Source organism: Bos grunniens, chromosome 26, assembly GCF_055505025.1.
Source record: "Bos grunniens cultivar Pamir isolate PY7600 chromosome 26, Bosgru_T2T1.0, whole genome shotgun sequence".
Taxonomy (NCBI): Eukaryota; Metazoa; Chordata; class Mammalia; order Artiodactyla; family Bovidae; genus Bos; species Bos grunniens.
Window position 1 is genome coordinate 10,600,404 of NC_141190.1, and position 13,968 is coordinate 10,614,371.

At 38.5% G+C, this 13,968-nt stretch overlaps 1 pseudogene; it reads right to left on the bottom strand.

The window, feature by feature from the left end:
- Nucleotides 1-13,018: 13,018 nt before the first annotated feature.
- On the bottom strand, nucleotides 13,019-13,625 carry LOC147343993 (small ribosomal subunit protein uS15 pseudogene; annotated as a pseudogene).
- Between the last annotated feature and the right edge of the window lie 343 nt (nucleotides 13,626-13,968).

Genomic DNA, 13,968 nt, shown 5'->3' on the forward strand with positions numbered 1-13,968 from the left:
AGAAGGCTGAGCGCTGAAGAATTGATGCTTTTGAACACTAGTGTTGGAGAAGACTCTTGAGAGTCCCTTGGACTGCAAGGAGATCCAACCAGTCCATTCTGGAGGAGATCAGCCCTGGGATTTCTTTGGAAGGAATGATGCTAAAGCTGAAACTCCAGTACTTTGGCCACCTCATGCGAAGAGTTGACTCATTGGAAAAGACTCTGATGCTGGGAGGGATTAGGGGCAAGAGGAGAAGGGGACGACAGAGGATGAGATGGCTGGATGGCATCACTGACTCGATGGACGTGAGTCTGAGTGAACTCCGGGAGTTGGTGATGGACAGGGAGGGCTGGTGTGCTGCGATTCATGGGGTCGCAAAGAGTCCGACACGACTGAGCATCTGATCTCTCTCTCTCTTGCCTATTTCCTCTTCATTTATTTGGACTTCTGTGTTTCTAGTTTGTTCCTTTATTTGTGTAGTATTTCTCTGCCTTTTCATTATTATTTTTTTTTAGCTTATTGTGTTTGAGGTCTCCTTTTCCCAGGCTTCAAGGTTTATCTTTCTTCCTTTTGGTTTCTCCCTGCCTGGTCCAGTGGTTTGTGTGAGGTTCCTATAGGGTGAGATTTGTGCTGTTTTATTTGTTTGTTTGTTTTTCCTCTGATGGGCAAGGGTGATAAGGGGGTAATCTTGTCTGCTGATGACTGGGTTTGTATTTTTGTTTTATTTATTGTTTAGATGAGGTGTCCTGCACAGGGTGCTTCTGGTGGTTGGATGATGCCAGGTTTTGTATTCAAGCGGTTTCCTTCATGTGAGATTTTACTATTTGTACTCCTAGGGTTAGTTCTCTGGTAGTCTAGGGTCTTGAAGTCAGTGCTCCCATTCCAAAGGCTCAGGACTTGATCTCTGATTAGGAACGAAGATTCCACAGTGGTTTGTCATGACATTAAGTGAGATTAAAACAAATATCCCAAAACAAGAAACCAAAGATGAACCCCAGACAAATGGCAGTTACAAAATCAGGCAAATAATAATTAAAATAATGGAATATACACATATACACCCCTGAGCAAAGTCAAAACAGTCCAACAAAAATTAAGTACAGTAGATTGACCTGGCAAACAAAGAATATCAAAAATAATATATACCAGTTAAGAACAAATATAACTAAAACACAAACTGGAAAAAAAAAAAACTAAAGCAAGGTGCCAAGTGGGGAATAAAGCAGTGAAAATAAAACTAACAATTATGTTAAGAGGAAATGAAAGAAAGAAAAGAAAGAATAGATATGCAGTTAAATAGAGGTAGATGAAGAATATTTATATACATTAAAGATTAACACCCAGGGGAAAATAACAGTAGGAAAGGCAAAGGAATAAAAGTAGAAAAAAATAATAATAGGTTTAAAAAAATTAAAATTAAAGAAAGAGAAAAAAGAGGAAAACTCCACAGAACTGCAAAAGCCCAACGTAGAGGCAGAGGTTTATAACAATAAAATATTAGACTGAGAAAAAAAAAAAAAACCTCAAAAGTTTCATTAGATTTCATAGTGCCAATAAAATTGATAATTACAACAGAGGGCGGGGAAAAAAAGAGGGAAAAAAAGTCCAAAAGAATCTACAGAACAAGTCAAAACCCACGAATAGTAAATGTTTTTCTTGAATCACTGGATCAGAGTCCTTTCCCTTGCTTGAGTCACAGTCCATCTCACCTCCCTAGGGTGCCCTCCAACACTGTGCTGATCTCTGACCTGCTGTGGGGCAGCTCTGATTCTAATCTGGTCCTACTCCTGTGTGTTCCTGCCTCCAATGTCCACAGCTATCAGAATTAGTGCGTTTTCTTTTGTGGGAGCTCTCAATGATCTTTTATATATTCCATAGACAGAGTCTACCTAGTTAATCATAAGGATTTAATCTGCAGCTTGAACAGCAGGTGGGAAGGTTTTGGGTCTTCTTCCTTAGCCACATTGCCCCTGGGTTTCAACTGTGGTTTTATTTCCATCTCCACATGTGTGTCATCCACTGGGGTTTGCTCCTGAGGTTGCCCTGGAGCACTTGGGTTTGCCCCTGTGAAGGCCAAGTATGGAGGTGGTGCAGCTGCTGGTTTTCAGGGGTTATGGCAGCACCAGGTACTCAGTGGAGTTGGTGACTTGGGCAGGAAGAAATATGCTTCTTTAGAACGGTATGGCAACAAGTATTGGCCAGTATGCTCCAATATGTTTGCCTGGAGAACCCCCCTCCCTGACAGAGAAGCCTGGCAGGCCACAGTCCACAGGGTCGCAAAGAGTCCAGACACGACTGAAGCAACCCTGCACGCATAGATGCAAGATATTTTTTTGCCTGTGGCAGCTCTGCCCCAGTGAGGGTTGAGTGCAAAGGCGGTGGAGCTGCTTGGCTTCTGGGGACCCTGACAGCAGTGTGCAGGGACTTAGACTGCCTCCGCTGCAGGAATTATGACTCTGTCAGAGTCTTCTTTTGAACTTCTTGTGGCTGGCAATCAGAAGACCTCTTTCACCAGTCTTTTTCCATAGCTCCTCACATTCAGGCACTTAGAGGGCTCCCTTGCCTGGAGTCCTTCTCTGCTGTTAGGTGCATCAGGAACATAGAGGGGCCCCCTGGCTGGGGTCTTACTCTGTAGGTCAGTGCATCAGGCATTTGATGGGCCAGCCTGTCTACTGTTCAGCTGCCAGGCTGGCATGTGGGGAGAGACAGGTGTGAAGATGGCTCCACCCACTATGCGTGACTCAGCAAAATCACCTTGCTTCCATGGCTGCCCAGCTTTTCCTCCACAGGCATTTCCCACCACAATCTCCACCCTCACATCCCCTTGATCCATCTCTCCACAGTCAACAGCAGCCCTCGCCCTGGGATTGTTCCATAATCCCTCAACTCCAGCTCCCAGCCACTGTGCCTTCCAGGGGACCTGCAACCCTGTCCAGGGTATATATGGTTACAGCAAGGACTGTCTGCTTCTCATTCCATTTAGGCTGCCACAGATCAGCTGTTTCACTCTCAGACTTAAATGTTTCTCCTCTGACTCAGACAATTGCCCCAATGTGGGGATTGGACCCCTGCTTCAGTTCCCCCACCCACAAGGGGCAGGTCCAGTCCTACTACCACTCCATTTCCCCCTCTAGTTCTTCATCCTATCTAGTTTTGCATGGTTCTATATACTCTTTTGGAGAAGGCAATGGCACCCAACTCCAGTACTCTTGCCTGGAAAATCCCATGGATGGAGGAGCCTGGTAGGTGGGGTCACTAAGAGTCAGATATGACTGAGCGACTTCACTTTCACTTTTCACTTTCATGCATTTGAGAAGGAAATGGCAACCCACTCCAGTGTTCTTGCTTGGAGAATCCCAGGGACGGCGGAGCCTGATGGGCTGCCGTCTATGGGGTCGCACAGAGTCGGACATGACTGAAGTGACTTAGCAGCAGCATATATTCTTTTCCACTGGTCAGGTACTTCTGTCCACTCTCAGCTGGTGTTTTTCATCCACTTTAGACACAGAAGTATTGTATTCCTGATGTATCTGTGGAGAGAGATGTACTCCACATCCATCTACACCTCTGCCATATTGTTCTTCTCTTTTTTTTTTTTTTTTGATGTGTTATGCTTTTTCTATTACTCTACTAACATTTTGAAAATTTTTTGAATATTTTTGCAGGTATATTCATAAAGTCTATTAGCTATAATTCTCTTCTTGTAATCTATTTTTCTAATTTTGGTATCAAGGTAATACTTGACCTCATAAAATGAGTTGGATAGTAGTCCTTTTCCTACACTTTTGTGGATGATACTGTGTAAAATTAATATCCTATCTTTTAAAAATATTTGATCTATTTTACCAGTAAAGCCATCCGAGACCGAAAGTTTCTGCTGGGAGTACTTAGCTACAAGTTCAATATCTTCAATAGACATATGGCTATTCAAGTTATTTATTTATGAATGGATGGTGGTTTAGTCACTAAGTTGTGTCTGACTCTTGTGACCCCCATGGACTGTAGCCTTGCCAGGCTCCTCTGTCCATGGGATTTCCCAGGTAAGCATGAATATACTGTGGTAATCTTTCCTCAATGTGCGCATTTCATCTGAGTTTTTAAATTTATTGTCATAAGATTATACATAATATTTTCTTGCATGTGTGCTTGGTTGGTCAGTTGTGTTCAACTCTTTGTGACCTCATGGACTGTAGCCCACCATGCTCCTCTGTTCATAGAATTTTCCTGGCAAGAATACTTAGTCAGTTGCCATTTCCTACTCCAGGACACCTTCCTGACCCAGGGATTGAACCCATGTCTCCTGTGTCTCCCGCATTGACAGGCAGATTCTTTCCCACTGAACCACCTGGGAAGCCTAATAATTTTTTCCTATTCTTTTAACATCTGTTAAAAGATGTCCTTTTTCTCATTCTAGATATTGACAATATTTTACATCTCTTTTTTGTCCTAGAAAGTCTGCCTAGAGACTTACAAATATTATGAATCTTCTCAAAGAACTGCTCTTTAATTTTACTGATTTTTTTTCTATATTTTTTTAAGATAACTCATGGATTTCCATTTGCTCTTTAGCATTTCCTTTATTCTAACTTTAGATTTTGTAATTTCTTCTTTCCTGATTTCTTAGATTATCACTTTTTCATCTTTGTTTTATGATTTAAGCATTTATTGCCATATGATTCTGTCTAGGCACTGCCTTAGAGCTGTCAAATAAATTTGAATAGGTTATGATTTCATTTTCATTCAAGTTGAGCTACCTCAGTTTCTTTTTTGATATTTTATTTGATCTTTGCTACTTGAAAGTGTGTTATATAGTTTCCAGTGATCTTTCTGGATATTTTCCAGGGATTTTTCTGTTGATTTAAAATCATTTCTAGCTTGTCCACAGAACATGATCTGAATACCTTTAAATTCACTGAGACTTGTTTTAAAGTCCTGAATATGAATCCATCTTGGTAAATGTATCATATGCATTGAAAAGAATGTGCAGTGAATGTATATTCTGTTGCCATTGGGTACAGCTCAGTTCAGTTCAGTCACTCAGTCATGTCCGACTCTGCGACCCCATGAATCGCAGCACGCCAAGCCTCCCTGTCCATCACCAACTCCCGGAGTTCACTCAGACTCATGTCCATTGAGTCAGTGATGCCATCCAGCCATCTCATCCTCTGGCGTCCCCTTCTCCTCCTGCCCCCAATCCCTCCCAGCATCAGAGTCTTTTCCAATGAGTCAACTCTTCGCATGAGGTGGCCAAAGTGCTGGAGTTTCAGCTTTAGCATCATTCCTTCCAAAGAAATCCCAGGGCTGATCTCCTTTAGAATGGACTGGTTGGATCTCCTTGCAGTCCAAGGGACTCTCAAGAGTCTTCTCCAACACCACAGTTCAAAAGCATCAATTCTTTGGTGCTCAGCCTTCTTCACAGTCCAACTCTCACATCCATACATGACCACAGGAAAAACCATAGCCTTGACTAGACGGACCTTTGTTGGCAAAGTAATGTCTCTGCTTTTGAATATGCTATCTAGGTTGGGTACAGTACCATTGGGTGCAGCGTTCTTTTAATTTCAGGTAAGTCACGTTGGTCAAAAGTATTGTCAAGATCTCTTTGTTCTTACTGACTTTGTATTTTTTCCTGTCAATTATTATGAAAATATTGAAACCTCCAACTGTAATGTATTTGCCCATTTCTCCTTTGAGCTCCATCAGTTTTTTGTTTCATTCATTTTGAAATTCTTCAAAGTATATAAACTTTTAAGGTTTTTTAATGTCCTCTTGATGAATTAATCCTGTTTCCATTAAATGATCCATATTATCTCTGCAGCAGCAGCAGTTTGTTATTAATCATTATCATGGTATATATTTTTTCTACCGATTTTCTCTATTTGTCTTTATTTATAAAGAGTTGAATCTCTCCTTTCCATGCTATTTAACCATCCCTGTCTTTTAATCACAGTGTTTTAACCATTTAAATTTAATAATATAATTGGGATGTTTATGTTTAAAACTATTTGTTGTATTTGTCCAATATATCCTTTGTTCTCTTTTTTTTCTGCCTTATTTCAGATTAATTGTGTATATTTTATTATTTCATCTCCTTCATTGTCTTAGGTATATCATTTTATTTTGTTTTCTAGTGGTTGACTTAAGGTTTATAGTACTGTATACTTTTTAACTCATTATAGTCTATGTGTAAGTAATATTTACTACTTAACATGTAGTGTAATATCTTTAAAGCATTAAACTTTCATTCCCTCTCTCCCAGCATTTGTGCTATTTTTGTCATAATTTTTATGTCAACATATATTCAGTTCAGTTAAGTTCAGTCGCTCAGTCATGTCCGACTCTGCGACCCCATGAATCGCAGCACGCCAGGCCTCCCTGTCCATCACCAACTCCCGGAGTTCACTCAGACTCACGTCCATCGAGTCAGTGATGCCATCCAGCCATCTCATCCTCTGTCATCCCCTTCTTCTCCTGCCCCCAATCCCTCCCAGCATCAGAGTCTTTTCCAGTGAGTCAACTCTCGGCATGAGGTGGCCAAAGTACTGGAGTTTCAGCTTTAGCATCATTCCTTCCAAAGAAATCCCAGGGCTGATCTCCTTCAGAATGGACTGGTTGGATCTCCTTGCAGTCCAAGGGACTCTCAAAGAGTCTTCTCCAACACCACAGTTGAAAAGCATCAATTCTTCTGTGCTCAGCTTTCTTCACAGTTCAACATATGTTACCAATAGTAAAATATATTATTATTCTTTAGAAAGAAATTTATCTTCTAAATTAGTTCATCATTAAAAACAGACCAACCATCTTTTATATTTTCCTGTGTTTTCCTTGTGCTTTGCATTTCATTATGTAGATCCTGATGTATCACTTTTCTTGGCATTATAAAACTTTCTTTAATATTTTCTCATGTTGTTGATAATAAATTATATCAGTTTTCTTATTTATGAATACTATTCATTTGGCCTTTGTTTCTGAAAAATGTTTTCACTGGGCATAGAATTCAAGGCTTATAGTGTTTAGTTATTCATTAGTACTTTAAAAATGTTGCTCCATGTTTCTGACATGGCAGATATTTCCAGCAAGAGGCCTTTTATTGTTATAATTTTTGCTCTATATGTAATGATTTTTTTCTAGCCACTTTTAGATTTTTTTTATCATTAGTTTTAAGCAGTTTTAAAATTTTATGACTTGATATAGTTGTTCATAGTTCTTACATTTGGTATTCATTACACTTTTCGGATCTATGAGTATATACTGAGTTGGCCAAAAAGTTCGTTCCGGTTTTTCTGTAGTATCTTACATCTTTTTGGCAATTCAATACTTTGGGAAAATCAAACTTTAAAAACTTCAGCAATTATTTCTTCAAATATGTTTTCTCGGGGCACCTATGCAGCCTCTCCTTCAGGAGCTACAATTATACATATCCTGGACTTTTAAATTTGTTCCATGCATCACTGATATGCAACAATGAGAGAAAGATATTGAAAGAAATGAAAGTGAAATGAATTTTCATTCCTTTTCAGTTTGGTTAATTTCCATTGTTTTGTCTTCAGGTAATCTTCTTTTACACTATTTCATTTTCTACTGATCCTACACAGTGTGTTTTATGTCTCAGACACTTTCGTTTTCATTTCCAAAAATTCTATATGGGTTTTCTGTCATCCATGTTAATACTTGGCATGCTCATTTTCTGTCTTAGACATTGTGTGTGAGTTAGTTGCTCAGTCGTGTTGGCTCTTTGCAACCCCATTGACTGTAGCCCATGGAATTCTCCAGGCAAGAATGCTGGAGTGGGTTGCCATTCCTTCCTCAGGGGATCTTCCCCATCCAGGGGTGAAATTTGGGTTCCTGCATTGCCGGTAGATTGTTTACTGCTGAACTGCCAAAGAAGCCTCTAAGACATACAGAATGCAATCAAAATAACTTTTATCTATTAATTATATTATCTGTCTTTTGAGCCTTTTGTTGATTCATTAATCTCTCTATCAGCCCTCAGTTCAGTTCAATTCAGTTCAGTCGCTCAGTTGTGTCCGACTCTGCGACCCCATGAATCGCAGCATGCCAGGCCTCCCTGTCCATCACCAACTCCCAGAGTTCACTCAAACTCACGTCCATCGAGTCGGTGATGCCATCCAGCCATCTCATCCTCTGTCGTCCCCTTCTCCTCCTGCCCCCAATCCCTCCCAGCATCAGAGTCTTTTCCAATGAGTCAACTCTTCGCATGAGGTGGCCAAAGTACTGGAGTTTCAGCTTTAGCATAAGGCCTAATTCCTGGGTTTTGGTGTGACTGGAAATTGTTAACAGATTGTCAGCCTTTGTAACTGTTTTTGTTGTTGTTGTTGGGTAGAATATTCTTGTATTTCTGGGAATAGTTTTGAACTTTTCTTGTGAGATACAGTTAGCTTATTTGGAAACATTTTGATCATTTGAGGCTTGCTTTTTTGCTTCATTAGTAGAAACCAGAACCCTTTTAGTGTCAGTCTAATTTTTTTCTTCCTAACAGTCAATTATTTTCTGATTACTCCAATCCTGGTTAATCATGAAGCTTTCAAATGCATTTGGTGGAGACAGATACTATTTAAGGCCTTCTGCTCTAAGGATTGTTATCTTGAATGCTTTTAAATGGCTTAATCCAAGGCTTTGAGTCAGTTTCCTCACATATATTTGTGTGTGTGCTAAGTTGCTTCAGTCATGTCTGACTCTGTGCAGCCTTATGGGCTGGTTATAGCCTGCAGGGCTCCTCTGTCCATGGGATTATCCAGGCAAGAATACTGGAGTGGGTTGCCATTTCCTCCTTCAGGGGATCTTCCCGACCCAGGAATCAAACCAGTGTCTCTTACATCTCCTGCATTGGCAGGCAGGTTCTTTACCATAGTGCCACCTGGGAAGCCCAATCCATGCAGTTTTGTAGTTAGCTGAGGAATCCATATGGGACCTGTATAGATCTCTGAATTTCTCTGGATGTGTCCGTCTTTCAGTGTCTCTCAATTTCTCATTCTCTCTTTTCCCCATAGTGACTCTAGCTACGTTGGCAGACTCCAAAATCTCAACCCTGTCTCATTAATTTACATGGTTTTCCTGGTTTGCTTGAGTTTCTATACTGCAGCCAACCTGGGATCATTAGATAATAGCTGAGCATTTGTGGGGTTCAATTTATTTGTTTCACCTTTTACTTTTTTTCAGAAATCACTGTCTTGTGCTGCCTAATAGCTAATTTTTGAAAACTCTTGTTTCATAGATTTTTATGTTTTAACTATGACTGCTATCTAGTTCCATTTGTAATCTCAAAAAGAAAAACCCAGTTGTCCCTTTCCCTTAGAATCTGGGCAACCAGTAATCTTTTAATACTTTTTGCCTGTATGGATTTGTCTATTTTAGACATTTAATATGAATGGAATCATATAATCATGTGCTATTTTGTGTGTTTGACTTCTATTACTTAGCATAAAATTCTCAAGATTCACCCATGCTGTAGCATATTAATACATTTATTTGTACTTACTTCATTTCTTATGACAGAATAACCTTCCATTGTATATATATGCCACATTTTGTTTATTCATCCACTGGTGGTCATTGGCATTGTTTCCAGTTATTTGCTAATATAAGTAGTATTTATATGTACATTCCTTTAAAGTTTTAGTGTGGATATATGTTTTTATTCCTATTGGGTATATACCTGAAAATGGAATGCTGGGTCATGTGATAACTATGTTTAATATTTTTAAGAAATTTATTTTTTTCCAATTTTCCAATTTATGTTTTCCAATTTGCTGACAAATAATCTCAGATACTCAGATGACACCACCCTTATGGCAGAAAGTGAAGAAGAACTAAAGAGCATTTTGATGAAAGTGAAAAAGGAAAGTAAAAAAGTAGGCTTAAAACACAACATTCAGAAAACTAACATCATGGCATCCAGTCCCATCACTTCATGGCAAATAGATGGGGAAACAATGGAAACAGTGACAGACTTTATATTTTGGGACTCCAAAATCACTCCAGATGGTGACTGCCGCCATGAAATTAAAAGACACTTGCTCCTTGGAAGAAAAACTATGACCAACCTAGACAGCATATTGAAAAGCAGAGACTTTACTTTGCCAACAAAGGTCTGTCTAGTCAAAGCTATGGTTTTTCCAGTAGTCATGTATGAATGTGAGAGTTGGACTATAAAGAAAGCTGAGTGCCGAAGAATTGATGCTTTTGAACTGTAGTGTTGGAAAAGACTCTTGAGAGTCCCTTGGACTGCAAGGAGATCCAACCAGTCCATCCTAAAGGAGATCAGTCCTGGTTGTTCATTGGAAGGACTGATGTTGAAGCTGAAACTCCAATACTTTGGCCACTTGATGCGAAGAGCTGACTCATTGGAAAAGACCCTGATGCTGGGAAAGATTGAGGGCAGGAGGAGAAGGGGATGACGGAGGATATCATTGGATCTCATCACCAACTCGATGGACATGAGTTTGAACAAGCTCTGGGAGTTGGTGATGGACAGGGAAGCCTGGCATGCTGCAGTCCATAGGGCCGCAAAGAGTTGGATACAACTGAGCAACTAAACTGAACTGATGTTTTCCAATGTAGCTATACCATTTGTTATTCTCACCGACAGTGTATGACCATTCCACATCTTGGCACTTATTATTTATCTTTTGATCATAGCCTTGAAAGTGGTTATCAAATATTATATTACTGCAGTTTTCTTTTATTTTGCATTTATTTAATGACTAATGATGTCTTGTGCTTCCCTGATGGCTCAGACAGTAAAAAATCTGCCTGCAATGCAGGATACCCAGATTTGATCCCTGGGTCAAGAAGATCACCTGTAGAAGGGAATGACAACACACTCCAGTTTTCTTGACTGGAGAATCTCATGGACAGAGGAGCTTGGAGGGCTACAGTCAATGGGGTTGCAAAGAGTTGCTCATGATTGAGCAACTAAACACACAAGGATGTCTTAAATTGTGTCATATGTTTATTGGCCATTTGCTTCTTTAAATGTCAGTTTAAATCCTTTGCTCATTTGTTAATTATTTGTCTATTTATTGTTGAATTGTAAGACTTCTTTATACATTCTGAATATGAATACATTATTAAATATATGATTTGCAAATATTTACTCCCAGTTTATGTGCTGTCTTTTTACTGTTGTAATGGTGTTCTTTGAAGCATAAAACCTTGGATTTTGATGAAGTCTAATTTATCATTTTTCATTTGTCTCTTATGGTTTTGGTGTCTTATCTAGGAAATCATTACCCAATTTAAGATCGAGAGACCCTTGGTGGCTCCGTGGTAAAGAATCCACCTACCAATGCAGGAGACATGGATTCAGTCCCTAGTTCAGGAAGACACTCTGGAGAAAGAACTAATAAACCCACTCTAGGTTCTTGCCTGGAAAATTCCATGGACAGTGGAGCCTGGTGGGCTAGAGTCCATTGGGTTGCAAAAGAGTTGGATATGACTTAGTGACTAAACAACAAACAAAACAACCCAAGATCAGAAACATTTCCTATTTTCCTTCTAAAAGTTTTATAGTTTTACTTCTTTTGTTTAAAGCTATGATCCATTTTAAGTTAATTTTTGTATATGGAATGAGGAAAGAGATTAATTTTATTTTTGATGTAAACATCCAATTGTTACACTCCATTGGTTTTTGTAAAGAATATTCTTTGCTTATTTAATTGTCTTGCACCTTTGTTGATAATCAATTGGCCATAGATATATGAGTTTACTTTTTGACTCTTATTTCTGTTCCATTAATCTGTATGCCTATCCTTAATATCACATAATCTTGATTATTTTATCTTTGTAGTAAGTTTTGAAATCAGGAACAGTGGATCCTCCAGATTTTTTCTTCTTTATCAAAATTGTTTTGACTGCTTTTGTTTGTTTACTCACTAAGTCATGCTGACTCTTTTGCAACCCCAAGGACTGTAGCCCACCAGTCTCTATTGTCCATGGGATTTTCCAAGCAAAACTACTGGAATGGGTTGCCATTTCCTTCTCCAGGGGATCTTCTTGACCCAGGGATCAAACCCACATCTCCTGCATGGGCAGGAGGATTCTTTACAATTTCTCTTGTATTTCCACATGAATTTTAGGAACAGTTTACCAATTTATGCAAATAAGGCAAATGGAATTTCTTTTCTTTTTTTTTTTTTTTTTAGCAACTATACAGAATATGAAGGTTTATTTCAAAAAAGAGTACATTTCTTAAAACCAGGATACACAGATGCACTTAATGTAACAGTACCTTCTGCAAAAATAGGTTACATAATACTCAGAAATGCAAGGAACAATCTTATTTTCTAAAAATTAAACAGCAGACTTCTTAAGCTTAAACAGCCTTCAAAATGGAGGCTGAAAATTCTTGTTGATAAGAAGTAACTCTAGAGCCTGACACCACAGAGCTAATGCTGCAAATTAAACCACTACCACACACCTGCAAACTACTCTTTATATTCACACAGCGTTAAACAAAATGGTTTTGATTCCTATCCTTTCCAATGTGTCTTGGTGCTGCAAGAAAAAAAGTTGAATGATACACAAAACTATTAAAAGTTACAACGGAACTATTTAAACATCTTCTCCAAAATTGAGAAAAGCAATCATGTTAAATTTTAAAAAAAGAGAAAAAGGAAAAGTCTGACAACTCTCAAGCAAGTCAGAGGTCCTCTTCATAAGTAGTCAAGTAAAGTTTATAGGAGATTTCAATAAATTATCTTGAAACCATGGCAGCAAATGGAATTTCTATGGGGATTGAACTGAATCTGTAATTGGATTATGTTTCCTACTTAAATCTATTCTGCTGACTTCTTCCTTTTGATTGGAGTATTTAATCCATTTACTGCTAATGTAGTTTCTGAGAGAGCAATGTTTATTTCCCCCATTTTATTATTGAGTTTCTAAATGTCTCATGCCTTTTTGTTCCTTTATTCATTCCTTACTGACATCTTTGGTGCTATGTAGACTTTTTAACGTACCATTTAATTCTGTTGTTGTTTCTTTTCTTTCTTTTTTAAACAATGACTTTGCTGCTTCAGTACATAGACAAATTTATTAGAACTAAGGCAAAAGCTGTAGATGACTTCTATTTTCAGTTGAAGGGGAAGACTCATTTGGTCTTATGATATCAAGCCAGTCAATGATTATGGTTCTCAATCAGAATAAGAAGCAATTTAGCATTCTTATCCTTTCTATTCCACTTAAGATGCTTTAAAAGAACAGCAACTTCTGTAAAATATGGATACCCTCAGGAAGATCAGGAGCAAATTTTTTGACTTAAGAATTCAGTATTTAATTGAGTGTCACAAAACAAACTTGTGGAGCACCGTATGAGTCTCTCTCAGAATCCTGCTGATTTTTCAGGAAATCAGGAACCTCTTGGCCATTTTGTAGCTCTGCTCTTCCGTGTCATCAGATGTCAGCTTCAGCCAGGTGGCGACAGTGCAGTTGTAAGGCAGAGCTGAATTGGATGGGCGTTTCCCAAGAGCGTGCATGTGACCCATGATAGCAGTAGTTAGGCAGAGAAAAAGAGCCCATTGTTTCTTATATGCTCTTTTTTGGTAATTTTTTTGATTGACTTGGAGGTTTACAAATGACACCTTAAAGCAATCAAGTTTAAATTAATACCAACTAAACCCCAGTAGTATATAAACACTTGGAACTAATGTAGCTCAATCTCTGTGCTTTCTGTGTTAGTCTTGTCATATAAATTACATGTTGATATATTATAAGTCTATCAGTATGTTATTATAATGATTGTCTTTTAAATCATAAAGGGGAGAAAAGAATTACAAATAAAAGTATGTTTGAAAAAATACATTCTATATAAAGGAGGCAAAAATATACAATGGAAAAAAGATAGTCTCTTCAATAAGTGATGCTGAAAAAACTGGACAACCGTATGAAACATAAGAAATTAGAACATTATCTCACACCGTATACAAAAATAAATTTAAAATAGATTGAAGACCTAAATATAAGACC